General features: G+C 39.1%; 1 protein-coding gene across 2 annotated transcripts in view; it reads left to right on the top strand.

Annotated features, from left to right (window-relative positions):
- Nucleotides 1-8938: 8938 nt before the first annotated feature.
- The window catches only part of pik3r5 (phosphoinositide-3-kinase, regulatory subunit 5), a 96969-nt gene continuing 78997 nt past the window's right edge, over nt 8939-26910 (top strand). For both annotated transcript variants that reach the window (XM_088000527.1, XM_043714587.2), the window contains exon 1: nt 8939-9123. The gene's annotated coding sequence lies outside the window, so the exon portion shown is untranslated. The remainder of the gene's footprint in view (nt 9124-26910) is intronic.

The following is a 26910-nucleotide window of genomic DNA, read 5'->3' as shown; positions in this document are numbered from 1 at the left end:
CCCGGCCATCCCACACCACGTAACATGAAGAAAGATGGTTGTGATTGCTTGTGTCAATCATTTCAGCTCCAGGATATCTCTGCCGAAGTTCCTCAGGTAATGTCCTAGGCCCAACCATCTTCAGCTTCTTCAACAATGACATCATCATGACGTCAAAAGTGAAATGTTCATTGTGTAATCATCAATATTCAGGACCATTTATAAGTCCTTAGATACTGAAGCAGTCCATGTTCAAATACAGAAACAAATGGATGATATTCAGCTTTGGACTGACAAGAGACCAATAACACTGGCCACACAAGTGCCATGCAATGACCAATTCCAATAAGAAAGAATCTAACCATCACTTTTTGACATTCAATGGTGTAACTATTGCTGAATCCCCCCATTATCAACATCCTGGGAGTTAGCATTGACCAGAAACTCAACTGGACTAGTCATATTAATACAGTGGACTGGGGCTAGAAACCTTGCACATGTAATTCTTTTGTAACTCCCAAAGTCAGAGCACAAATCAGGAATGTAAAGGAAAAGTCGTCATTTGTGTGGATGTGTGCAGCCCCATCAACACTCAAGAAGCTTGACACCATCCAGGACAAAGCAGTCCCCTTGATTGGCACCACATCCACAGGCATCCACTCCCTGGTCACCGATGTTCAGTAGCAGCAGTGTGTTTCATCTATAAGGTGCATGGCAGGAATTCACCGACATTCCGTAGAAAGCAAACCCAAGACTACTTCCATCTAGATACTTTCCTGATGAAGAGCTTCTGCTCGAAACATTGATTCTCCTGCTCCTCGAGTGCTGCCTGACCCTCTGTGCTTTTCCAGCACCACAATTTTTGGCAGCAGATATATGGAAATACAATTTCACCTCCAAGCCACTTTCAATAATGACTTGGAAACATAACACTGTCAAAAAAAAAATCAGTAGATATATAACATTTCAGTGTCGCTGGGACAAAATCCTGGAACTCCCTCCCTGACAGTATTTAGGTGTACTTATATCATGTGGACTGCAGTAGGTTAAGAAGGCAGATAATTTTCTCAAGAGGAACTAGGGATACATTATTACTTCAGACAGTGACATCCTGGTCATTTGAGTGAATAAAAACAAATATCGTTTAGTCCCTCACCAGGTTTATGCCATTCAATATCGTCCAATATTTCTCCTTAACTACAATATCTTTTCTGTCCCCATTCTTTACAAAGACAGAGGGATAGCATTCATTAGGAACCATGCTATTTTTTTCCTTCTCCACACACTTTCCTTTGGATACCCTAATAGGTCTTTTTCTTACATTGGTTTTTAGCTTTGTCTTTTGTTATGATCCGCACAGAAACCAGGCTTGTAGAAAGATATTTGAATTCCCAGTAACTGGCTTAAAACAATTGCAGGACAAGTTTTCAAGTTTTTAAGAGTTCTACTTTAACAAGCAAACTAAAAACATTATTTTCCAAGCATTACACAGTAGGCAACTAATAATCTCCAGAATGGATTACTGTCATCGGTGTCTTAACATTGATCCACACTTTACAGCACACTTTCCATGGAATTGTAACTTTTTCAGGAAACAGTTTGAGGTAATTCCCAAATTCCAACAGATTCAATTCTCCCAATTTGCTGAGTCATAACATCTTGTTTCTGTTAAAAATTGTTTTCCCCCATTTACCAATGCGACAGCAACACAGTTCACCCCAACAATCCCTTCTCCGAGCAACACTGAGATAAATCTTTGAGCTAAAAAATCTCTGCTGTTCCCTCTCTTTGACTAGAGGATCAGTTGCCATCAGTATTCTGCCTGATGGCTAACACACAATAATCTCATCCCTGCTGCTTGTATCTGCTGTTCTCCCTCTTCCCCTTCTGTTTCTGTTCATAGTCTCTGAGACCAAAGGTCTGCAATAACAAGGACATCTACTTATTCAGTTGTTGAACCTGGCTGTTTCTAGTTTCTAAATATGCTGGTCAGAACCAGGGAATTTAACCTGGAAATGGGATTTAACCCTGAAAAATGTGTGAGGTCATGCATTTTGGGAGGATTAACAATGCAAGGAAGTACAGGCTGAATGGTAGGACCCTAGGTAGTTCAAAGGATCAGAGAGACCTATGTTAACCTGTCCACAGATCTTTGAAGGTAGCAGGACTCACAGATAAGGTGGGTAAAAATGCACATGGTATTCATAAGACAAGATATGGGAGCAGAGTTAGGCCATCCTGCCCATTAAGTCTGCTCCGCTATTTAATCCTGGCTGATATGCCCCTCATGCACCTTTTCCTGCCTTCTCTCCTTATCCTTTCAACCCATTGCCAATTAAAAATCTGTCTAAATCCTTAAATTCACTCATTGTCCCAGCATCCACCGCACTTTGGGTTAGTGAATTCCATAGATTCACAACCCTTTCAGAGAAATAGTTTTTCCTCAACTCTGTTTTCAATTTCCTACCCCTTACCCTAAGACTATGAGCTCTCAACCTAGAATGCCCCACAAGAGGAAGCATCAGCTCCACGTCTATTTTAGCCACAGCTTTTATCATCTCAAATACCTTATTTGATCTCCCCTCATTCTCCCTGTCTTTATTTGTCAAGACATTGAATACAAGAGCAAAGACATCATGATGGACCCGTATATAACTTTAGTTAGGCTACAGTTGGTGTACTGTGTATTGTGTACTGTTCTGGTCACCACACTATAGAAAAGATGTGATTGCAGCAGACAGGGTGTAGAAGAGATTCACCAAGATGATGCCTGAGTAGGATCTATATAACTACAAAGACAGACTAGATAGGCTGGGACAAAACAGAAATAGCTGGAAACTCAGCAGAACTGGCAGTATCTGTGAAGAGAAAGTAGAGTCAACATTTTGTTCCAGTGACCCTTCTTGACAACGTTCTCTGTGCAGATGCAACCAAACATACTGAGTTTCTGCAGCTAATTCTGTCTTTGTTTCAGATTTACCGCATCTGGAATTTTTGTTTTTAGTCAAGGTGGGCTAGCATCATTTTCCTTAGAGTAGAGAAGGCTGAGAGTGGGATCTGATTGAGGTGTACCAAGTTCTGAGGGACATAGGCAGCATAGTTAGAGAGAAGCCTTTCCCTTTCATAGAGTGGTCAATAACTAGGAGCACAATTTTAAAGAGCAGAAATAATTATCCAGAAGGTTGTGGATACCAGAATTCACTGCCTGAAAGATATTTAAAATCTATTAGAATGAGCATGTAAACTGGCATAGCACACAAGACTTTGAGCCAAGTGATGAAAAATGGGATTAGAATAGATAGATATTTGATGACTAGTCTGGATATGATGGGCTGAAGGACCTGTTTGCATGCTGTCAAGTCTCTATGACTCTAGTCCACTTTGGCAAAACCATATCTTAGTATATCTTTGTAACAGTGATGTTTCCCCAGTTGAAAACTCTTACTCTGGATTTTCTTATCGACATTAAATGTAAGTGGATTATGATCAATGCCACCAAAAAGCTTTCCCACTGATAGCCTCTCTACCTGTCCAACTTCAGCCACAAAATCTAAATCCAAACTTGTCCTTTCTCTTGTGGAACCTGTTATGTACATTCTAAAAACATTCTCCTGAAAGAATTCTGTGGCCTTTAACCTTGCTTTGATATTGAAATTCCCAACTATTATTGCCCCAATGATTTTGGACTTCTCAGAACTTGGCCTACTTACTGGATATAGGTTTGCTCGCTGAGCTGGAAGGTTCATTTTCAGACGTTTTGTCACCATACCAGATAACATCATCAGTGAACCTCCTGGTGAATTACTGGTGGCATGGCCCACTTTCTATTTATGTGTTTAGGTTTCCTTGGATTGATGATGTCATTCCATGTGGTGATGTCATTTTCTGTTCTTTTTCTCAGGGGGTGGTAAATGGGATCCAAGTCAATGTGTTTGTTGATAGAGTTCCGGTTGGAATGCCGTGCTTCTAGGAATTCTCCTGCGTGCCTCTGTTTGGCTTGTCCTAGGATGGATGCATTGTCCCAGTCAAAATGGTGTCCTTTCTCATACTAGTGAGAATAGGTCATGTCTTTTTATGGCTAGTTGATATTCATGTTTCCTGGTAGCTAGGTTTCTGCCTATTTGTCTAATGTAGTGTTTGTTACAGTTCTTGCAAAGTGGTTTGTAAATTAATTTTGCTTGTTGTCTGTATAGGGTCCTTCAAATTCATTAGCTGCTGTTTTAGTGTGTTGGTGGGTTTTGTGGGCTACCATGATGCCAAGAGGTCTGAGTAGTCTGGCAGTCATTTCCAAGATGTCTTTGATGTAGGGGAGAGTGGCTAGGGTTTCTGGATATGTTTTGTCTGTTTGCTTGTGTTTGTTCCGAGAAATCGGCAACTGTGTTCATTGGGTACTCGTTCTTTTTGAATACACGGTATAGATGATTTCCCTCTGCTCTGCGTAGTTACTCTGTACTGCAGTGTGTGGTGGCTCGTTGAAATAATGTTCTAATGCAGTTTCGTTTGGGGTTTTGTGATAATTGCTTCTATAATTCAGTGCAGAGAAACCTCAATTATCCAAACGAGATAGGCAGGCACTATTTCGTTCGGATAATCGATTATTCGGTTAATCAATTAAATGCCTTTCCTCTGGGGCTTGGAGTTTTTAAAGTCTGCTCTCCATTCAGGAGACGAGGCAGCAGCACATTGTGCACGAGCCCCCGCCCCTCCAACCCTGAAGAACATAGCGCCCCCCGCCCGCCCCCCCACCACATCCAACACAGCCCCCCCGGTGCCCGCCCCCACCCCTGTCCAACACCGCCCCCCTGCCGGCTCCCCTCCCCCAACTCCCGTCCAAAACCACTCCTCCCCCACACCCCATCCGCATCCGCCTCATCTACGGAACACCCGGCCAACAAGACACACACACACACACACACAGACAGACAGACAAACACACACACAGACACACACACACAGACACAGACACACACACAACTTTTAACTGCAACTTTTTGACAGGTTCCACCTTTGCCCTGTATAGGACAATGTTGGAGAGATTATGTGGGGAAGGGGGGGGGGTTCAGGGTACACCCCTCTATGGAACTCCAGGAAAAGTGTGGGGAGAGAGAGCGAGGGTGAGCAGTCAGTCATTTGGAGATGGTGTCTGCTTAATCACTGCAAACAAAGGATGCAATCACTGTTGGAATCACGTCTTTGATGTAATATTTCGATTGGGGCCTCGAGGTCTCCTTTGGACAATCCAATATTCAGATAATTGATATTCGGATAATCGAGGTTACTCTGTATTTGGTCAGTATGTGTTGTTTTCCTGTAGACACTGGTTTGAAGTTCCCCATTGGCTGTTCACTGCACTGGGATGTCTAGGCATGGCAATTTGTTGCTGTTTTCCTCCTCTTTAGTGAATTTTATGCCAGTAAAGGTATTATTGTGAACAGGAGTATAAAGCGAACAGCTAATGGGGAACTTCAAATCAGTATTTGGCTGTTCGCTCTATATCTCTGTTCACAATAATACCTCAAACTGAGCTACGAATCTTCTCAAAACTCGTTCGCCTATTTATTGTTCTAACTCCCTTTGATCATTGGACACTTGTATTAAACTGTGAGCAACATGACTGCCCTTTTACTACTTTCCAGTCAATTTAAATGGCCTCATGTCATGATTTTCCTAGTATATGCTCAACCTCATGACTGTAATTTTGTTTTAGCAAAACCCTCAGTTTTTTTAATCACCCTCTTTAGCTCTGCTGACATACCTGTATCCAGGAATGTTGATCATCCAATCCTACTCTTTAATAATCCATGTTTCAGGAATAACTATTTAATCCAAGTGTCTGTCTGTTACTCAACTAATCCACCTTGTTCGCTAGACTCTTTGCATTTACATATGTATTTAAGCATACATTTGTTTTCTGTCTTCCAGGTTTAGCTTTGCTTCTCTCTCTTCTGAATTTACCGCCAGCTTCCCGTTCTCCTGATTTGAACATTCAGCGAACGGTACTACCAAACCTCCCAAAAGATTTTAATACCAGTTCTATTGAGGTGTAACCTGTCAGCTTCTGTAGGTGCATCCTCCACCAACACTGGTTCCACTGCACTCAAAATGTAAAGCCCTCCCTCTTGCATAAGTCTCCAAACTATCTGCTTTGTTCACAAGGGCATGGTGCTGGCAGTAACCTGGAGATGATTGCCATGAAGGTCACTATCTTTGCTAGCTCTCTTCAAAGCTTTGCCAGCAGCATTTTATTTCACTTCCTATCTGCATTGTTGGCGCCAACATAGGCCATTACCTCTGGTTGTTTGTACTTCCCTCCCTAGAAGTGTTTTCCTTGACTTTAGCACTAAGGAGGGAAAATGCCATATTGGATTCATATCTGTGGCCAGATACATTCCTGCCTGTGCCTCTATTGAAACCTCTATCTGTATTATTTTTCTAACTCTTGTCTTTTTCCTCCCCTCTCTGTGCAGTTTTTTTTTAATCCAGAGAGTGCCCAGATGAGTAATTAACACAGGAACTCTCAACTCATTTAAAAGGAACTTGGATCTGTACCTGTAGTGCTGTTACAAGCAAAGTGACAGACCAGGTGCTGGTAAGAACCATGATAATTGACAGCTAGTTTATTCAAATGGCACAGACATGATAGGCTGAATGGTCACTTCCTGTGCTGTAACTCTTCAATAGTTTCTATACAGGTTAACCTTTCAGCTTCACCTGGGTTTAACTGCATCTCCCAAGGAGACCATCACCTTCGTTTAAAACTGAATAAAGATAAAGTCCTTTTTATCTTTGGCAGTCATGCATTCCCACCCAGCCTACACACTCTCAACCTGTGGGTGTGTCCATCTAATGAAACGAATGTCCATGTAGCTCTCATCCTTGTGGATATACTGCCAGGATGCCAGATATTTTGGAAGCTCTGAAACCCAGAGATGGAGCTCCTCCAGCTGATGACTCTTCCTCAATAACTGGTGTCTTGGATTTAAGAAGCATCCTGGAGTTCTCACATGTAACAGAATGTTCATTTGACAGGACTGAGGTGACCTGCCATGCCTCCCTTTACTCAAATATTCTCTAACCCCTACCATAAACAACTGTAAGGCTTGCCTTTGATTTTAACAACAAAGCTCCCAAGCTACTCATGAAACCCCTTGTGCTCATTTTTTTTGATGTTTAAACCCTTGCCCTGATGTTTACATCCCTATCCTTTGAGCTTTCCAGTTTGGCCTACTGTCAGGGACCCACTATGAATAATCTCTTGCAGCCTGAAATTCTATTGTTGGAGTCTCTCAGATTCATTTTCACTCCCCTCAAAGTTATCAAATGATGTAACCTCTGAAGGTGTGTTGGTCTGTAACACTGTTTTTTTATTTTAAGATTACCTATAGTGTAGAAGCAAGCCATTTGGCCCAACAAGTCCACACCGACCCTCTGAACAGCAACCCACCCCTCTACCCTACATTTACCCCTGACTAATACACCTAACACTATGGGCAATTAGCATGGCCAATTCACCTAATCTGCACATCTTTGGACTGTGGGAGGAAACCCACATGGACATAGGGAGAATGTACAAACTCCACACAGACAGTTGCCCAAGGCTGAAATTGAACCCAGGTCCCTGGCGCTGTGAGGCAACAGCACTAACCACTGAGCCACTGATTGATTGCCTTCAGCTTCACTCTGAACTCAAGCTGATTCCATGCAGTTGCTGATACATGTTGACCTTGCACTCAGTTTCCCCTCCACACTCTCTCTAAGTTTTCTTTTCTATGTATCAACACTGCTGTTAGACAGTACTTGGAAGATTTTTGTATTCACATCTAGTTTGTGCACATTCTTATTTCCAGTAGTAAGAGTTAGTAATTGTGTTTTGAGTATATTATTATCATTATTATAGATAAAGGAGATAATTTACTATCGAACAGTTGGATACATTAACTGATTTATAACTTGTGGAGTAAGATGTGCAACGTAACCCAGGAAGACACATTATTGTGGATTCTTTGTGCCATTTATTAGAATTAACTTACAAAGTACTACAACAAAATTCCTACTTAGAATATCCTTTTTTATAGCTTCACAAGCCTCTTTTCAAACAGGTCCTCAGGATCAAGAATGTCTTGCTTCTACTTCAGTTCGATGGCCTCTGAGGTGGCTGATAAATGCAATGCACAATCTGCAACCGGTACAGGTTAGCTCATGTTCAAAGTGTCAGGTGACTGCCTTGTGTGGAGGTTTGTGCACTTTCTCCAATGAGTCAACACCATCTCTGCAGATTCCCATTGAAATCTCTCGATATATCCACTACCTGCCCAAATCAGTCTCCTCTATTTTGATCAGTCACAAGACAGGCACTCTTATAATTCTGTAGGGATGTTTTACCTCTTGAGGGAAGATTTTACGGCATTGCTACTGTCCTCCTGGGAGCCTCCTGCTACGCCAAGCTCTAATTGGAGAAGTTGTTTCAGGGACCTAGTGGAGGTCACAGAAATCTCCTGGCCAGTGGTTTTGATTTTGAGTGATTAGCATCTTGATGCTAGGTATGTGAGCCTGGGTGAGGACCCTTTTATTGGACCATCTTTGTTGCCACCAGATTTGGAAGTTCCTAAAGGTGCCTTTTTTAAGGCTTGGTTAGTAAAAACTTGTTGTGAACTTGTTTTGAATATAATGTTGAGGTACATTCAAAATATAATGAAAATTTTTCAAGCACAGGTTTCATTTTACTATATAACAGCCTTTGATTATCTTGCACTCCACTACAACATGCAAACTAAAACACTCATTGCAAAAATTGATTCATACGAAAAGTAAGTAAAACATGATTGGATCAGGACTACAAACTCCACTCCTTTTTCTCTGTTATTTCCAGCCTCCACCCTCTATTTCCTGTTGAGGAGACTATATATGTTCTCAGTTCCTGTTTGTTCTAAGTGCGTACATATCAGACAAACTTACAAAGCTTGGATTTCAAATTCTGCCAGCAACTTTTTAAAAAAATTTAGTATCTTCTTAATCAAGGATGTGGTTAAACTCTAGCACTTGGGGTCTCTACAAGTGTCTGACTATACGCTGCAGTCAAGAAAAACATTAGATGGAACTCACCGACTGGGAATGGGAAACCTCCTGATGTTTTCAAAGGAAAAGGTAACTTTGACATATTCTTTCCTTCAGTTTCTTATCACAGTTCAGAATGCTGATAAATTAATGAGAGTAGTGAAGGGGGGTGGTGGAGGGGTGCTGTTCTTGCATAAATGTGTTCAACCAGTTGCATTCTGCTGCAATAAATATCCATCTATTCACCTGCTTATTTCTGTGATTATCATTAAAACATCATCCAAATACACCACTGAACTAAAAACATTGTTAGAATCTGAAAAAGCATTGCACTGTAGAGACAATAATATTTCAAAATTCCCTGAATTTAATCCATTAAATATGAATGTTTAAGTTTAATGTGTCACATTGAAGCATAGTTTTAGACGATAGAGAATAGGCTCCGACAATGAAGTGGAGAAAGTTGTGTGCTGGGTTAGTATTACTTTCGCTATCAGGTCCTATATTTTAATCCAGCTTGGTCTGAAGGGACAAGAACATCATCTCTCTGCCTGCAATCACTCTAAATGTGAAGAAATCTCGATTTAAGACATTTAGGTACGCAGGAGTGGTGTATTGGAAACTGCTCTTGTTTTCATTGCAGTCAGGATGCGTTTGTTCCAGCAGCAATCAGTCGATGAATTCCTAGCACAAAGCAACCCATGAATTACCACAAATTGACACACAATATTTGTTAGTTATGAACAGAAAGGACCTTGCACGTATTATAAAAAACAAATAATGACCTATTAGTGGGTGCCCATCCTAGATGAGTATATTACATGTGCTCTGCCCGTAGGCAGGTCCTTGTCTCATTGTCTGTAGCTGCTACACCCTGAGCTGTTTTTGTCCATGGTGTATTGCTATCGCCTTCTACTCTGAGAGAGAGGGCATGGAGGGAAGTCAACCTACCCTATTGGTGTTGCATCAGAACTACCATTTAGCCAACCAACCAATCGAGTTATCAGCAGAAATGGCAACATTTCTGCGCAGTGTATATTGTAGCAGATCAGTAATTAGTTGATTTAAAGATTGGTTGCATAGAGTCTCAAGAGGTCAAGGTCATTCTCCATACTGACAATCCTCATCTTGGGATGAAAATGCTGCTGTTGTACTAGAAAACAGAATAAGAATGTTCTCTTCTGTCCAATATATAGTTCTGTTTAGTTGGAATGTCATGTCGTGAATGTACAGGCCACTTTTGGTGTATTGTGTACAGTTCTGGTTGCCCTGAGGAGTTCAAAACAAGATGGTATAATTTCAAAATGAGAGGAGCAAGTTTAAAAGGGACCTGAGGGGTAACCTTTTTATGCACAGGATGGTTTTTGTATGGAATGACCTACCAGAGGAAGTGGTAGATACAGGTACAGTTACAATAATTAAAAGACTTTTGGTCAGGTATATGAATAGGAAAGGTTTAGAAGGATATCGGTGAAATGCAGACAGATGAAACTAGTTTAGTTTGGAAAGCTTGGTCAGCTGTATAACCATATCCCTCATTGTAAATTATTTCCAATATAATTTTGTGAAAGAAGCCAATGATTATAAGCAGGAGAGATTACAACAATATTTCAATAATTGATGTATCAACCCCATTCATTGGAACAATATTTCCAGCAAACACTAGAGGAATCTATTTTAAACATTAACTCAAAAAGTGAGGATATGGGCTGTTTTAAAGTCCATGTTAATTATTTCATGAAATATTGGCATATTTCTGCACAGGTGCTGAATCTTGAGATAATTTGGAAAGCTATTGAGAATTGTTCCTATTCTGTTTCTCAAGAGACCCTGACTGTGACTCTTTGAACACAAGATCAGAGAGAGTTTTCTCAGTGATGAATTGTATATAGTTAAAGCTAAATTATTGAACTCAATTAGACCAAGAAAAGGCCTTTGGAGAGGCTGCTGAAGATATACTTTGATTGTGCAAAGCACAAGTTACTAATATATCAAGATACTGGATCTATCAGTTAGATAATCATCATATAAAGTAAACAGATGCTAAGGTTTCATGTGAATGTAACCAAAGACATGTCTGAGGCGCCTTGTTTTATTTCTACAGTGCACTGTGGTGGCTAATGATAATCTGGTTTCTTATATGATCTTATACTATGTGACTAAAGTGGAAACAGTTTATTTGTCAAATCAAAATAAATGTATGTGTTGTTATAGGAAGCAAAAGCAATTGCATGAAAACGCATGCTATCTCCATTAGCCATGGTTTGTTGGTAGCGCCATCACCTCAAGATCAAAATTTCAGATTCCACTAAGCAGATTTCTGTATAAAACTTAGTACTCGTCTGAGGAGGATGTCATTTTGTTGATGGTATCCTTTGGCTAAGATGCTAAATCAAGATTCCATTCATTCTTTCAAATGGACATTAATCTTTCCATGACACTCTTTCAAAGAAGATTAGGAAGGTTATTCTTGGTGTTCTAGCTACCTCAATAAACAGTACTAAAATAATATTTCAGGGATATCCCTGTTTGTGAGAACTTAATACGTGCAAATTGACTCTCAACACTTCCCATATTGTAACAGTGATTACACTTCCAAAGTATTTCATTGTCTGTGATCATGAGAAGCCCTGTATAAACATGAGCCTACATTTCTTAATTTTCTTTCAATGTAGCAATAGATTTTTAATGTTCTGACAGAAGAATTTTATGGCACTAGCATTAATATCTTTGTTGACTAAGTTTGTGCCAACTGGGCTTTGGGCTCTACTTATCCTCTACTGTCAATCACAACACAGACATCTAATGTTTTACTTATCTCTAAAGCTTTGGGAATTCAGTTAGCGTGAGTGTGATCATGTGAATGGCTGTCTTCTATTGATAGCGTGCCTTCTCCGCTGCCAGAATACATCAGGATAGTGAGTTTGCAGCTGAGGCCACTCAGTATGTGATCATGAGGTTTACCAATCTGTTTAAACATGTTATCACACACCTCTGGGCGGGTAGAACTTGAACCCAAACCTTAGAAAATAGGTGACAGGTTTAGATAGAGGATCTGGATCGGTGTCAGTTTGGAGGGCTGGAGGGCCTGTTCCTGTGCTGTAATTTTCTTTGTTCTCTTTGTTCTTCTTGTTCAGACATTGGGACACTACCTTTCTGCCACAAGACACTTCTGTCTGCGCTGTGATGTATGCACTGGCAGCCTTCCAACCTGATGCTGAAGTTACTTGTAGATGACTAATATTGAAGTGGCAGAGTTAGGTAAATGTGATATGAAAATCAAGTTGAAGTCAATGGAAATAATCTGAGAGATGTAAAATGGGTGCTGATGCACAGCCTTCCATTTTGTCTTTTCATACAAAATTAAAAACTGTCAATTGGAGTACTGTGTCTGGTCACTGTTCTGGTCACCCTGTTACAGGAAGGACATTATTAAACTGGAGAGGGTTCAGAAAATATTTACCAGGATCTTGCCAGGAATGAATGGTTTGAGATATGAAAATAAACTGGAAAGACTGTAACTTTTTTCACTGGAACATAGAAAGTTGAGGGTGACCTGAGGGGTTTGTAAACTCACGAAGGCCATGAGTAAGGTGAATAACCAGATTCTTTTCCCTAGGATGGGGGAGTTCAAAACTAGGGGGCATATTTTAAGGTGAGAGAAGAAAGTTTTAAAAAAGAAATGAAGGGCAACTTTTTTTTTACACAGAGGGTGGTTGGTGTGAGAATGAACTGTCAGAGAAAGTGGGGGATACAGGTACAGTTACAATGTTTAAAAGGTATTTGGATATGCACATGAACTGGAAAGGTTTGGGGGGAATATGGGTAAAGTGCAATTAGGTGGGACTAGTTTAGTTTAGGAACATGGTCAGCGTGGACTGGTTGGACCAAAGGGCCTGCTTCCATGCTGTTTGACTGTATGATTCTATTTGTCCTTTCAATTTCATGTTCACAAACTATACCTATATTAGGTATGAATTCAGAAAAGCAGACAGTCATTGGGGTATAATATATACATTATAATGTAGAATTTTGCAGAGATGGTGCATTAGTTTCCATGTTTACAGGAAAGTGATGAACAATAGGTTTTAAATATGCCTGCTCCACGTTTACAGCTTTAGCTTCCAACATCAGATTGTATCATTGTGTCATAGAAAGACCTCTTCACCTGTGGTTATACCCATTGTACAACAGTTAATGCTGTGACCAGCCAGCCTTTGTATCTTTATCAAAAATAATGCTAAACTGCGACAAGATATGGGTGTTGTAGCACTTGCCTGGAAAGTATTGCCAATGGTCACAGAACAGCTAGACACCATAGCGTAAAACCCTTTGTGGTGACAAAGGTGATAAGTCTTTTGTTATTAACTCCTGGGGTCCATGGAGAACACAAAAAATCCTTTGGAATGTAGGGTATCTGAGACATGGTTGATATTAGTGAACACTAGCTTGTTTAATTTTCCAAATGCTTCCAGCTTCAAACTGAAATATCCATGATGGATAGAAATCCAGAGCAGTGGTTATTGAATTTACCACAGGCAAAGCAGTGACAGCTGGGTTTGAGAGCTGCAGGGCCTGCTATTGTATATTGTAATGTTGCACATTGAGAAAATCTCCAGTTCCTCTTTCATCATCCTCACTGAGTTCAGATAGCTCCATTTTAACCTGTTGACCCCATGATTATGAGTAGGCTCCCTGCAAGTGGCTCTCCTCTTTCAAGTCTGAAAAACCTGTTGCTCCATCTGAAAGCAAAAGGTACCGTGGATATTCAGACAGTGGCTGCTCAGACCTATATGCATAAAATACTTTGGTAGTTATTTGAGTAGGTGGCTGAATTACAGATTTCTAGAATAGTTACAATACTGAAAAGAGGCTATTTAGCCCATCATGTCCATGCTAGCTCTCTGCAAGAGATTTGTCTACTGCCATTCTCCCAGTGCTTGATTTTATCCCGAAAGAGAATGTGATCTTCTGTATTACATCTTGCCTTTATACTGATGTTGAACATCCCTTCAATGTCTGTTTGCAAACAGATTATGAAATTGTTTGGAAAATTGCTGCTAGATTTGGTTCACCAACAAGGAGAATCCAGCCAAGACAAATTGGAAAGTTACAGTCCAAGGTGTAGTCAAAACAGGCATAGGGAGATTTATTCTGGGTTGTAGGACCTCAGCCAAGGTAAGTTCTGCTGCACTGGTTTCTGAAATAACAGTGCTCTCCATAGTGGTCTATGATCTTGACCAGTCAGTCCTGCATAAGTATGAGTTCTGAATGCCTTTTTAGGTGCCCCTTTGTGTACAGGATGTATGGAACACTGAATAATTGATTCTGAACTAACAAATTGTGTTTGTTGAGCAGGTACTGTGTGGTTCAAGTTCTTGGGTTCTGTAACAAAAGGAGATTTTTTTACCAGCCCTCCCAGATGAGGAAGAAACTTGTTGGTCTGGACAGTGTTGCCAAAGGAGGTCTGTTTGCACTTGAGACAATTTAATAATGTTGCCTTACAAGGTACAAGTTTGTTGCATTTAGCTTCCAAGGTGTGGTATTCAGAGGGAACATGATTAGGATATTGGCAACTATTCATCTACTTTCCCAAATGTAAAAACTTTTTCAGCAAGTTACATTTCTTCCATTTTCATGAGCGCTTTCTCTTCCTCAAACTTGTCCTGTACTTCAGCCAATGGTCTTCCTCACAGTTCAGTAACTAACTTTGTGGATGAATTTATGTGTGCTGGTTCTTACTAATGCTGGAGGAAGGTAAGTAGTGGCAAATGCTCATTGTTGTCATTCAAGAATGAGGTGAACTCAGGGTTACAGCTTACTGTCATAGGTCTTCATGTGACTATTAAGTTAATTCTTGAACCACAGATCATTGGGTGCATTGGCCAGAACATCCCATGACATAGTGGGATCCAAACCGCTAGATTTATTTCCTTTCTTTCCTTCGCTACCACTGTTCTGCCTCATCATTAAAATATTATGACTCAAAGCATGGTGCAGCCTGATGGACAAGTTGCAGCAAGCTCCTCCCAGCCATTAGTGTCAATGCTGCCATGTTCCTGGAAAAGCTTCAGTGTGACTTTAATACAGTTGCTTTGTATTTCCCTTGAATATTACCATTTGTGAGTGAGGAGATGGTTTTTGTCCATTCAGATACAGGGTGATTCTTGCATATTTCAAGATGGCGAATGGACATTTATGTAGACCTAGATTTAGGACCATAATGTCAGTTGTGACATGCCATATAAATGAGATATGCACCAAATTGGGATAGAAACACCAAACATTATTATCTAGGTGCTAGGTGTGATCAGCATTTATCAGTATTTCTGCAAAGTTAACTTCTGCAGTTTGATTAATTGGGATTATCTAATTTCAATCCAACTTCGCAATTTCACATCAAAGCAGTGCATATTAAACCGAATTGCAATTTTGGATAGGAAACTACACAATCCAAATAACAAAAGTGCACAGTTCTTAGAACATATTATATCCATGAAAAAGGAAGTTTCTTCATAACTTCCTCATGGAACAAAGGACACTTCTTCTTTCCATCAAGCAGGAGCACTCAACAGGCTCTGCAGTATACAAAAGCAGAAGTAGATGTGTACACAAAACATGTATTATAGCGGATTCCTTTTTGTTATTTTACTTCAACAAGTAATGTTGATTTGGATGTTTTCATATGTTACACCACCAGGAGGGGTGTTCATATTAATCATCATCTGTAGGACAGAGTTCTGTTACACACTTCTCATGGAGAAAAAGGTGCAAAGGTGTTTCACAAAAACATAGTTAGCCAGCGAGAGTTATCAACAAATCTTTAAACTTCAAAGTGAATTTTGAATAGGGTTTAAATGAGAGTAGGGAAATAAGAGTTAGCAAGGCAATTGCAGGGTGTGTTGGCAGCTGAAATTATTGCCACTTACATTGGACTGAAAGGAAGGGTAAATGAAGGTATAGTCAGAAAAATGGAGTGTTTTGGTGAGTGGGCTACGTGTCGTTGCTCACCAAGAGGGTAAGGACAAGGCTATAAAAACATTGAAAGATGACGATGAGAATTTTAAACTGAATGATTGAGAACCAAAGTAAATGAGTCCTGTTGGGAGGAGGGGTGAGGGAGGGTTTGCAGTGCAAGAATGAGTTTGTTCAGGTGGAATAAAATATGATTGGTGGAATTTGGGGTGAATTGAACATATCGCACACAATGGATGAAATACCAGCCTGAAGATGATAAATTAGTTGGATAGAATCTTTAAGAAATGATTGGATACATTTGATGGATACCATATGAGGGCAATTTGATTGAGTTGAACAATAAGTGAAAAACATGTAAGGGGAATAATCCATATGAAAGATTGAGGAGGATGAAGAGGGAAACTGCAGCACACTATTGGAGGATGTCATCAGAGGATGTCATGTTTAATGTGTTGTGCCAAGAGTAGAAACCCATCTGAGAAAAGACAGACATAGTGTCTGTGCCTCCAATTCCCACATGGCCTGCCATAAGGAGGTAGTCTCCATGAAGCACATTGTCTTCCACTATGGCAGGGGCTATCTTGCCATTGACCAAGTGCCTGTGGCCTTTCCCAATAGCCCCTAGTTGGGGTTACAATTACTCAAATCTGCTTTCAGCTTCATGGAAGCCTGCACCCTAGTTTGCCAGAGGCTAGAATCTATGCCAATGACAAGATGGTGTTGGAACTACTTCCACATGCAACCCCCACCCCCCAAAAAACTATTTGATCAACCTCCACTTTGCTTCCATTCTCTTGCAGGCCTTTATTAGTGCAGACTATGTGACATAACACCATTATTTTGTATTCAAATTGGAAAAGACAGAGTAAATTAAATGATTTGCTAGCCTAGAAAACCAACCATTAATAATAAAGGTAGAGGGCAAAATGGATTCATATGATATTGCATTGACATTGAGTGCAAATTGAATAATTACTACAAAACAATGATGATTTTCATCAGGGAGTAAATGTGACTCCACTCCATTCTAATGTCAGTTCAAGCTCTGCCCTGGATTCAGTCTGTATTTACTCTATCGTTATAGCATCGAGACCACCCTCAGTTAAACCTCAATGTTTGAGGATCTGCTTGTAATCTGCTATTTACTCCAACTTTCTTTTCTTTTCAGACATCATGATATTTCTTTCTCGTTTCTGTTGCTTATGCTGCAACAATAACCTTAAAACATATTGAGTGATGTTGCACCAGAATCTTAACAACAGAATTGACTTATTTCAAAGAATAATCTATGAAACAAATCACCGTCCTCCATAAAATATTCCACAATTATGTAGGGAGATCCAATAAAAATAAATGAAATACAGGGCTATATTTGTGAAAATTTGAATTAATTTGCAGTAAAATTGCATTCTTTGACTGCGCTAACAGGATAAGTCAGTGTAAGAATGTGGTTTGAATATATAATTTAAAGTATTTTTACAGATTATTATCATATTACTTGATTATACCTTCAAATTGTACAACTGCATCATCATATCAAAGCATCTTTCACACATATTTAAACATAGGCTGTTGCTCCATAGCAAAATGTTCCTTCAGACTTAATGAAATTAGATTAACACATCATAGAATCATGCAGTACAGAAGAGACCCTTCAACCCATTGAGTCTGTACTATGCACAAGACCCATATTCCCACACTAGGCCCATAGTCTTGAATGTATGATTGAATAACATTTATAATTTTAATACTGTTTATTAAGAAATATGGTTGCTGGATTCTTTTTAAAACCTAATGTAGATAAGGTGTATAATTGCACATCTTTGTAAAAAACAATTTTTCTGTTATGTTGTGACCAGTGGAGTGCTTTCCTTTAACCTTGGTTCTAACCATATCAATTGAAGTTAATCAAATAAGCTAAAGTCTGACCTCCATGAGAAGGAGTTCAGGAGGAACAATTATAAACATTTTATAAGATATGTTTGAAATGGATACTTAGAATATTTATGTATGAACATTGCTGATGAGAATTTTTACTGCCAACGCAACCAGTGAAATGCAAATCTTCTTGCACATCGTTTGAATTGTAAACTTATCTCTCAGTTACCTTTCATTCTGTTTAACATTTTGTTCAGAGAAAGTGGCTTGTCTTGGTATTATTTTGGTTAATCTTTGTGAATCCTGTAATACCATTTCTGAAAAATGTGCCCAAATCTATGTGCAGTACTTCAAATGGGGTCTGACCATTGAACTCTATGTAAATGAATTACACATTCCTTCACTTGTTTTTCCTCAATGAGATTGGAATACAGCCAAATTTTCAACATTACATTTTGTTTATATTTTGTACATGTGTACGAGTTTTTAATGATTTGTGTACATGGACATCTAAATCTTTTTGTTCCTTACTGTTTCTGATACCTCACCTTTAAGAGTATGTTGTGATTTGTTTTTCTTTCATATTAAGCCAATGATCTCAAGCTTCCACACAGTGTAATTCTGTTACCAAAGATTTGACAACTTGGTTATTGAAATAACTCCACAGAGGCTGGTATCCAATCATCAAGTCACCCTTTATTCACACATGATTTTAGTACTGCCTCTTCAGAGTAAGCTCTCAGAGTATTTCTCTCAAGTTTTCCTAGCCTCTCCTTACAGTTCATACTGTCTAATCCAGGTAGTATCCTAGTAAACCTCTTCTGTACCCTCTCCACAGCCTCCACATCCTTCCTGTAATCTGGCAACCAGAATTGAATACAATATTCGAAGTATGGTCTAACTAATGTCTTATAAATTTGGAACATAGCATCCTGACTTTTGTATTCAGTGACTTAATCAATAAAAGCATGCATGCCATACACATTCTTCACCACCTTATCTACTTGCATGCCCACATTCAAGGCGCTATGGACTTAGAGTCATAGAGTCATAGAGATGTACAGTATGGAAACAGACCCTTCGGTGACTTGCACCTTAAGATCCCTCTGTGCGTTAATGCTGTTCAGGGTCCTGCCATTAACTGTGTACTTTTCTTTACATTTGATTTCCCAAAATGCATCACCTCACACCTAGCCAGACTAAACTCCAGCTGCCATTTCTCCACCCATATCTGCAACCATATCTTTATCCTGTTGTATCCTTTTACAACCTTCTACACTCTCCACAACTCCACAATCTTTGTATCTGCAAATTTACTAACCACCCATCTACATTTTCACCGAAGTCATTTATATGCATCACAAACAGCAGAGGTCCCAGTACAGATCTCTGCAGAACACCACTAGTCACCGATCATCAGCCTGAAAAATACCCTTCCACCGCTACCCTCTGTACTTACAGGTATTTAATTAGAATTGCACTTAGGTAGCCATTTTCTAATTGAAAAATGTTGAGCCAATCAAGGTGAATCTCTCACAATCAATTTCACCCAATCAAACTTGGGCCCGAGCCTTTTATCGCAAGCACTGACAATTGAACCAGCAGCTTCTCATATGAGACTCTAACTGAATTTATACCGTTAATCTGTAGATGTTCCCCAGTTTAGGTTCTTAGCCTAGCCAAGGTCTTGCACAAGCTTAAGGGTTGGAGGTAAGTGAAAATTTTGTTAAAAATTGGTCCTGCCATCACTGAAACAGCAGCACCAATACTGACCTCCATTCAAACCAAGTGACCATTTAACCAGACACTTATTTTTATTGATTCTGCTTTGGATATTGCATGGCAAATTAAGTTTTCCAAACCAGTTGTAGGTGGGCTTTTGAATAGCATGTCAGAATTATAGGCAGATTAGGGTCATAATATTCCTTGACAAAATCCATCAACTCTTGAAAGGTTTTAGTATGGGGTGTCTCAGGAACGTTAGGCTCCTAATAACTGAAAAAGCTGTCGTCCACAAGCTGTCAGGAGAATTACCTGTTGCTTTTCGTCTGCCCCAATAGCATTTGACCAGAAAACTTAACACACTCTTGCTACATCTTTGATGGCAGGATCGAACAAGTCAAACTTCTTAAACAACAGCATGATGTAAGATTGTGCTTTACTGCCAGGGCTCCCTGGTTGGGGCTGTTAATCAGCTCTCATATTCTATGACGTCTATTTGGGTGACCTCATTACAATTACTACACTTAATTCATCTTAGCCCTTTGTAATTTTCATCTTGCATTTATACACTTCACTGTGATTATAAAGAAAAAAATTATAAGGGAATGATCCACCATCCATGATTAACTAAAGAAGTTAGGGAAAACATCAAACTGAAGGAAAAAGCATATCATTCCACAAAGGTGAGTGGACAGACTATAAAATGGCACTTAGAAGGAAAATTGTCAAATGAGACATCTGACCAGCCTTGTATCTTTCAAAATGTAAGTCCAGTATGACCAATACATTGATTTTCAAATATTCTAAGTTTTTTTCTTAACTTATTTCTTCCTTCTGAGCAAAGAATGACTAAAAGGTTAATTAGGAGAATAAATAGGGAATATGAGAGAGTATCAGAAGCTAGCCAGAAATATAAAAACAGCAAGAATTTTTACAAGTATATGAAAAGGTGAAGAAGATGCAAGCTGTTGCTAAAAATGTTGAAGTGAACCAATGAGGAAGTGAGCATCTTAATCCTTTAAATCCTTCCCCACATCCTGTCACATGATGTGGTGCAGCACAGGAATGATTCAATAGCTCGGTAATAGCTGATCAAATTGACTGAGTCATGAATGGACTATTTTCTCGACCGTGGATCGGTATCAAAGCTCTGCAGGCAAGCAATGTTCAGTCATGTATGTACATGAACAGTACACAACTAATCTGCAGAGGAGCCTACACATCCTCATCATTGTGGAAAGGAGGCCTCTGGGCATTGGCACAAAAGGCAAGGTTGAAGCATATGCAACGTTTTCAGCCAGAGGTGCTAAATGGGTGATTAATCTCTACCTCTTTCTGAAGTCCCCCTCATGGATGTCAGCCTTCAGCTAGTTTGATTGACTCCAATTGCTTTGGTTATAACCAAGGCTGAAGGAAAGCACCGACATTCCAGTTCCACGGTTTGGCGAATGGATTTTCTTTAAGACCCATGGATAAAGTGTAGACTACTCCAAATCCGTAGCTCTGATATACTGGCACATGAGGTCAAGTAACAAAGCATGTATGGTTGTCTCTGAAATCTTGCAGACAGTTTGCTCAGGAAATGCAACCTTGAAATTTTCTTTCAAATATTCTGTCAAAAGAATAAATAAGCTTCACCTTGAACCCGATTATGGTAGCCTGCTCTTAGCCAGCTTTCCTTCAATTAAAAAAAACCCTAGAAATTTCTGGAGAAACTCAGCAGGTCACCAAACATGAATCATCAATTCTGCTTTCTTCCCATTGATGCTGCCAGGCTTGCTGAGTTTCTCCAAAAATTTCTGGTTTTGTTTCAAATCTCCAACATCTGCAGCTCTTTGTTATATTTCCTCCAATTGAGTTAGTTCTTAGCAGGCTTTCCACTAACTGAATCAAATAAAATAAGAGCGTCTCCAAGTTAGTCACTATTCAAAATAGCTCCAGTGAGGTATACAGTAATCAGAGCAATTATCTTTAATGATGTGATTTCTAGAAAGTCTTGTTCGATAAAAGTCATCAATATCCACACTGAACATCCAGGTAAATCTGCAAGGCTTGAAATAGATTCCCTTTTTCAAAATTGAAGTCCACCCTAAGAATATTCAGAAGTGTCTGAGTGCACTGGATGTAGCAAAGCCTGCAAGGTCTGACAGAATTCCAGCAGTGGTGCTAAAGACCTTTCTTCCAAACTCAGCCATTCCTCTAGGCAAGCTGATTCAGTGCAGAACGCACAGAAGCCAGACAAATCCACCCTGACCATTTACTATCCACTCAATCAATTAAATCATGCGATTTGTGATCTAACTCCATATGCTCACATTTTCCAATATCTCTTACTACCTTTAGTTACAATGAATCTGTTTCCCTCATGTCAAGGTAGAATTTGACTAATCATAGCGTCAAGCATCCCTAGCAAAAGTTAAATCAATGTTAATTAAGGTGAAACTCATCACTATCTGATTCATACCCAGCACAAAGGAAGATAGTTGGGGCCAACAGCAGTTCTCAGGGTACTGTCCTTGGCCCAGCTACCTTCAACCACTTTATAAGTTATTTCCCTTTCATCATAAATCCGCAACTGTTTGTCGATGATCATACAGTATTTAGTTACATTTGCAACTCCTCAGATACTGAAACAATCTAAGCCTGCATTAACAATACCTTCTCAACACTCAGACTTTGACCAATGACATCCATGCCACATAATTGCAAGACAATGAGCATCTCCCACAAAAGAGAATTTACGCACTTTCATTTAATATAACAACACTAATATTGCTGAAACCTCTATTATCAACATTTTGGAGCCATCAGTGGCCTTAGACACGTACCAAAGCATAGCTATCTTGCTTTGTCCTAGGTATGACATCCACAGAAATGAGTTTCAGGAGAAAGTGAGGATTGCAGTTGCTGGAGATCAGAGTCAACAGCATGGTGCTGGAAATGCATAGCAGGTCAGGGAACTTCCGAGGAGCAGGCAAATTGATGTTTCGAGCAGAAGCTCTTCATCAGGAAAAGCTTGATAAACGGCTTATGCCTGAAATGTTGGCTCTCCTGCTCCTTGGATGCTGCCTGACCTGTTGTGCTTTTCCAGCACCCCATGCTCAGAGATGAGTTTCATGCTGATTAACATTGAGTTAAATTTTACGAGGGATGGTTAACGTTACGAATAGTCACATTCGCCCTCGATGTGAAGGGAAGCAGATTTATTGCAGATCAAAGGTCAGATGTTCTTTGGTGAATAGCTCAACTCCTAACTACTTAAAGCCTGTCCAGCATCTACAGGGCAGGTACAATGGATTGCTTTCCAATTGCCTGAATGAGTACAGTTCAATCAACAATTGGGAATCTTGATAACACCCAGTTTCAAGCCACCTCCTAGACTGGCGTACCATCCATCATCTTATCATGTATTTTCTCCACCATCAACATGCAACTCATCAAGGCTCCTTTGACAGCACCATTGAAACTGCATGCTTGGACTCTTAGACGGATCAGGTACAGCAAAGCTTTGGGATCACCACCAACTGTACAATTCCCTTCAAGGCACTCACCTGACTTGGAAAGATATCATCATTTCTGCATTATTGAGGACTCAAAATGCTGGAGCAACCTCCTTGACTGCACAGGGACTCCATTACATCAAGAAAATCATCTAGCACCACCTTCTTTAGGGACCAGCAATAAATGCTGGCCTTGTCAATGATGGCCACCACTTGTACGTGACTAAAAATAATTTGCTTGACAGTAAATTGGTGTCACCAGACAGGATAAGAAAAGATAAAATTTTCGATAGGAAAGTTCAAAAGATAAATTAAAATGAACTTTTAAAAAGCCAATTGGGCTACATCTTATCTTTACTAGACAGGTGCTAATCATGAACAATGTTGTTTTGCTGTTGCAACTCACATTGTAATTTTGGATGTTTAACATAAAACACCACATGAAGGAAATAGACTGTAGTCATTTTGAGGAAATTATTACATATCCTCCAAACAAAGAACAAACCAATATGTCACGATTGTGGTAATGGTCAGCAACATCTGCAATGAGTCAATTGATTGCTAAACATTGTCATGTGCTTTGACCTTTATATCTGAATCTTCAGTGCTGTCTGTTACTGGAAACCATGTAAACATCCAGTCACATTGAAAATAAAATACAGTGGCCAACTTAGATTCATTTTGGATATTTGTGTTCATACGTATAGTATGAGGAATATGACTGAAACTCCTGTCATGAAAGTGTGTCAGAGTGTTTTTTAATATTTAAGTTTTATTGTCACGTGTACTCACGTACAAGGTATAAGAGTAGAGTGTATAATGTCACCACACAAGGCGTCATCTTAAGTACAAAATGGCTAGGTCCAAAATCTTAGTTACAGAAATAGAAGAGTACAAGGATAAGCTTTTCATGGGAAAAGTGAGAACTTATGATCTTATGGCGATTAAGATCATCACAGAATGCAAGCTCAGCTGAGTTAGAAACATCATCCTCTGTATGTGAAACGCACACAGCAAGGATTACATATAAACAAGCAACAAGCCACAGTCAGGGTCATCTGTTCTCAAGTTGTGCTGTGATCAGGTGATGTAGAAGGATTTGTGCTGTCGGCACAATTAGAGACTATTACTTTAAACTCAATTTATTCCTTCTGTGAATAAAATAAATAAATCAAATTATTCAGTAATTTAAATTGATTCACTTCAAATGAATAGGAACAGTGAGTAGTTGGTTCAGAGATAATGAAATATTGCATGAATTGTTCTGTACAGGCAGAGGTGAAGATTTACGGGCAAATCGAATGCAAAATAACCCCTATATTCTGTCATGTTCATGAAAGAATTGTTATAGCATTTATCTCAGATAATAACAAGGGAGCTTCCCAATCAGTTACTTTTGAAACATTTAACCATTTTGATCAACTATGACCTTTAATTTTGCACTATCCATTTCTTTTAGCTTTGAATTTTTATGTTTAAAAAGTTGGCAATGTTGACATTATCTGGGCTTTTTCACTTTATTCTTTCATGGGATCTGGGTGTCACCGACAAAGCCAATATTTGTTGTTCATCTCTAATTGCCCCTGAACTGAATGGTTTGCTAGGCCATTTCTAGGGCCGTTAAGAGTCAATCACATTGTTGTGGATATGAAGTCACATGTAGGATGGTAGATTTCCTTCCCCAGAGGACACGGATTTACGACAGCCAATGATCATGACTCCATTGCTGAAGCTGCCTTTCAACTCCAGATTTATGAATTGGCTTTAAATTTCACCACCTACTGTGGTGTGATTTTTAACCCAGGTCCTCAGATGTTTAGCCTGGATCTCAGGATTACTAGTCCAGTGATATTACCATAACAATACTATCTCCCCAAGGACATTAAGGCTTTATTTTGAAAGAAAGATAAATTATCATCAGCGAAGATACAGTATGAGCACTGTGAGGTCAATAAGTCAGCAATCCTTCTAGACCAATGTTCCTAATCAAGTCATCAACATTTTTGTGTTTAATTAGTGTTGTTAAAATTATCTGGTTGAATAGTCCAAATCACAAATTTCTAACATTGATCAACATTTTTTTTGCAAATATTTGGTTTTTAAAAGGGTCATTCTGATAATGAAAGTACCTGATCTCACTGAGGAAATGATAAAATAGAAGTCACACTAGTATTGTGGGCATTGCACATGCTGCTTGGATTTGTAGTTGCCTATATGATGATGATATGTCATTTCGATCCCAGCATACAAGTGTGTTAAATGCAGAATTTTTCAAGAATTTCAATTCTATAATTGCAACTGTTTTGTGGTGCATTTCCTCATTATGGGGTAAGTTTAGTGAAGTCTGATTAGAAATTCTTTAATTGATTTTTTTTATTGCAGCTCTAAACTTGTGGAAATGAAATAAGTGATTTGCAATGTCCTGATTGGAAATTTCTGTGTGATGCTCACCTTAAGATCAAATATGTAAAAACGTCAGTCCTTCTCTCTACTAATCAGTCATGGCTTTGTAATACCACTGCCATCCCCAGATCAGCAGGTACCTTTCAGATGATCCTGAAAAACAGAGACAAGAATATGATCAAAAAACATGGAGTTGCCTTCCAGGAAGGTCCTATTATATGAGTGATGGAGTCACTGGGTCCAGTGGTGCCCTCCTTGTCAATTACATCCCAAGACTGAAAGGGTTAAAATGCTCTTCAACATAAACAAAATAAAAATTCAACATTTATTAAAAAAAACTCCTATTTTGTCCCTTGTAAAGAAACCACAAAAATTCTATGAAAAATGTAGGGGAATTTATTTTCTTCACATTTGCTAATACAAATTTTTTAATGTATTTTACCAAAATATTAAGTTTTCCTACAGTAGTTTCTAAAAGAGACCCACTTTATCAATAAATAGTCTAAAAATACAGCAACTCCATGCACCTTGTGTGTTTGAATGGTGAACACTGGGCAAGGTACTGCTGTAGTGAAGATTTTGGGGCAACAAGGCAATTTGGACAGTAACGTCCAAATTTGTTCTGATGGCATGACAATGTGCATACAATCGATAGAACTTGGTGTCAAATTTAATCTTTAATAACCACAAGCTCTGATTACATTTGCTGCAACTATGTCCTTCTACCTATTGTGGATAAATTTGCACAAAGTTATTTAATGTAATTTTACAGTAATATTTATTTTGGTCAAGTTCAGATATGTAACTGGCAGCTAGAATTGGATGATTTTTCTCTGTTACTGCCACTGTCCTCATGTTGAAAGGAAGTTGGAAAATATATATAAATAGTAATGCAATCATTTATTGCAAACTAATTCATTATTTGAATGGCTGCTGTTGCTTCTATTCATCTTCTCCTATTACATATCATGCATGATTAAAGAGCTTTTGTAAAACTGAAAAGGAAGAGTACTTTTTGTTCTAAATTTTTCAGTCAGTGCTAATACAAGCAATCTACCCACTCCAAACTGCAGATTGAACAGTATAATTCAAGTGGGTAAAATTAACCAAAAAAAGGTGTGTACTTTCACAAAGGTGACACAATTACTTTTTTTAAAGAATTCATTCCAATGATGTGAGTGCCGCAGGCTAGGCCAGCATTTATTACCCAGAGGGCAGTTAGAGCCAAACACATTGCTGCGGGTCTTCAGTGACATGCTGACCAGACAAGGTAAAGGCAAAAGTTTGCTTTCCTAAAGGGCACTAGTGAATCACATGGACTTTTCCTGACAATCAACAGCAGTTTCATGGTCATCACCGGACTCTTAATTCCAGAACTTTATTGAATTAAAATTCC

The sequence above is a fragment of the Chiloscyllium plagiosum genome, unplaced genomic scaffold (genome assembly GCF_037043375.1).
Source record: "Chiloscyllium plagiosum isolate Xiang-an unplaced genomic scaffold, Cpla_swu_hap1 HiC_scaffold_25, whole genome shotgun sequence".
Classification (NCBI taxonomy): domain Eukaryota; kingdom Metazoa; phylum Chordata; class Chondrichthyes; order Orectolobiformes; family Hemiscylliidae; genus Chiloscyllium; species Chiloscyllium plagiosum.
Note: the sequence above shows the minus strand (reverse complement) of the source record. Positions and strands in the feature narration are given on the sequence as shown.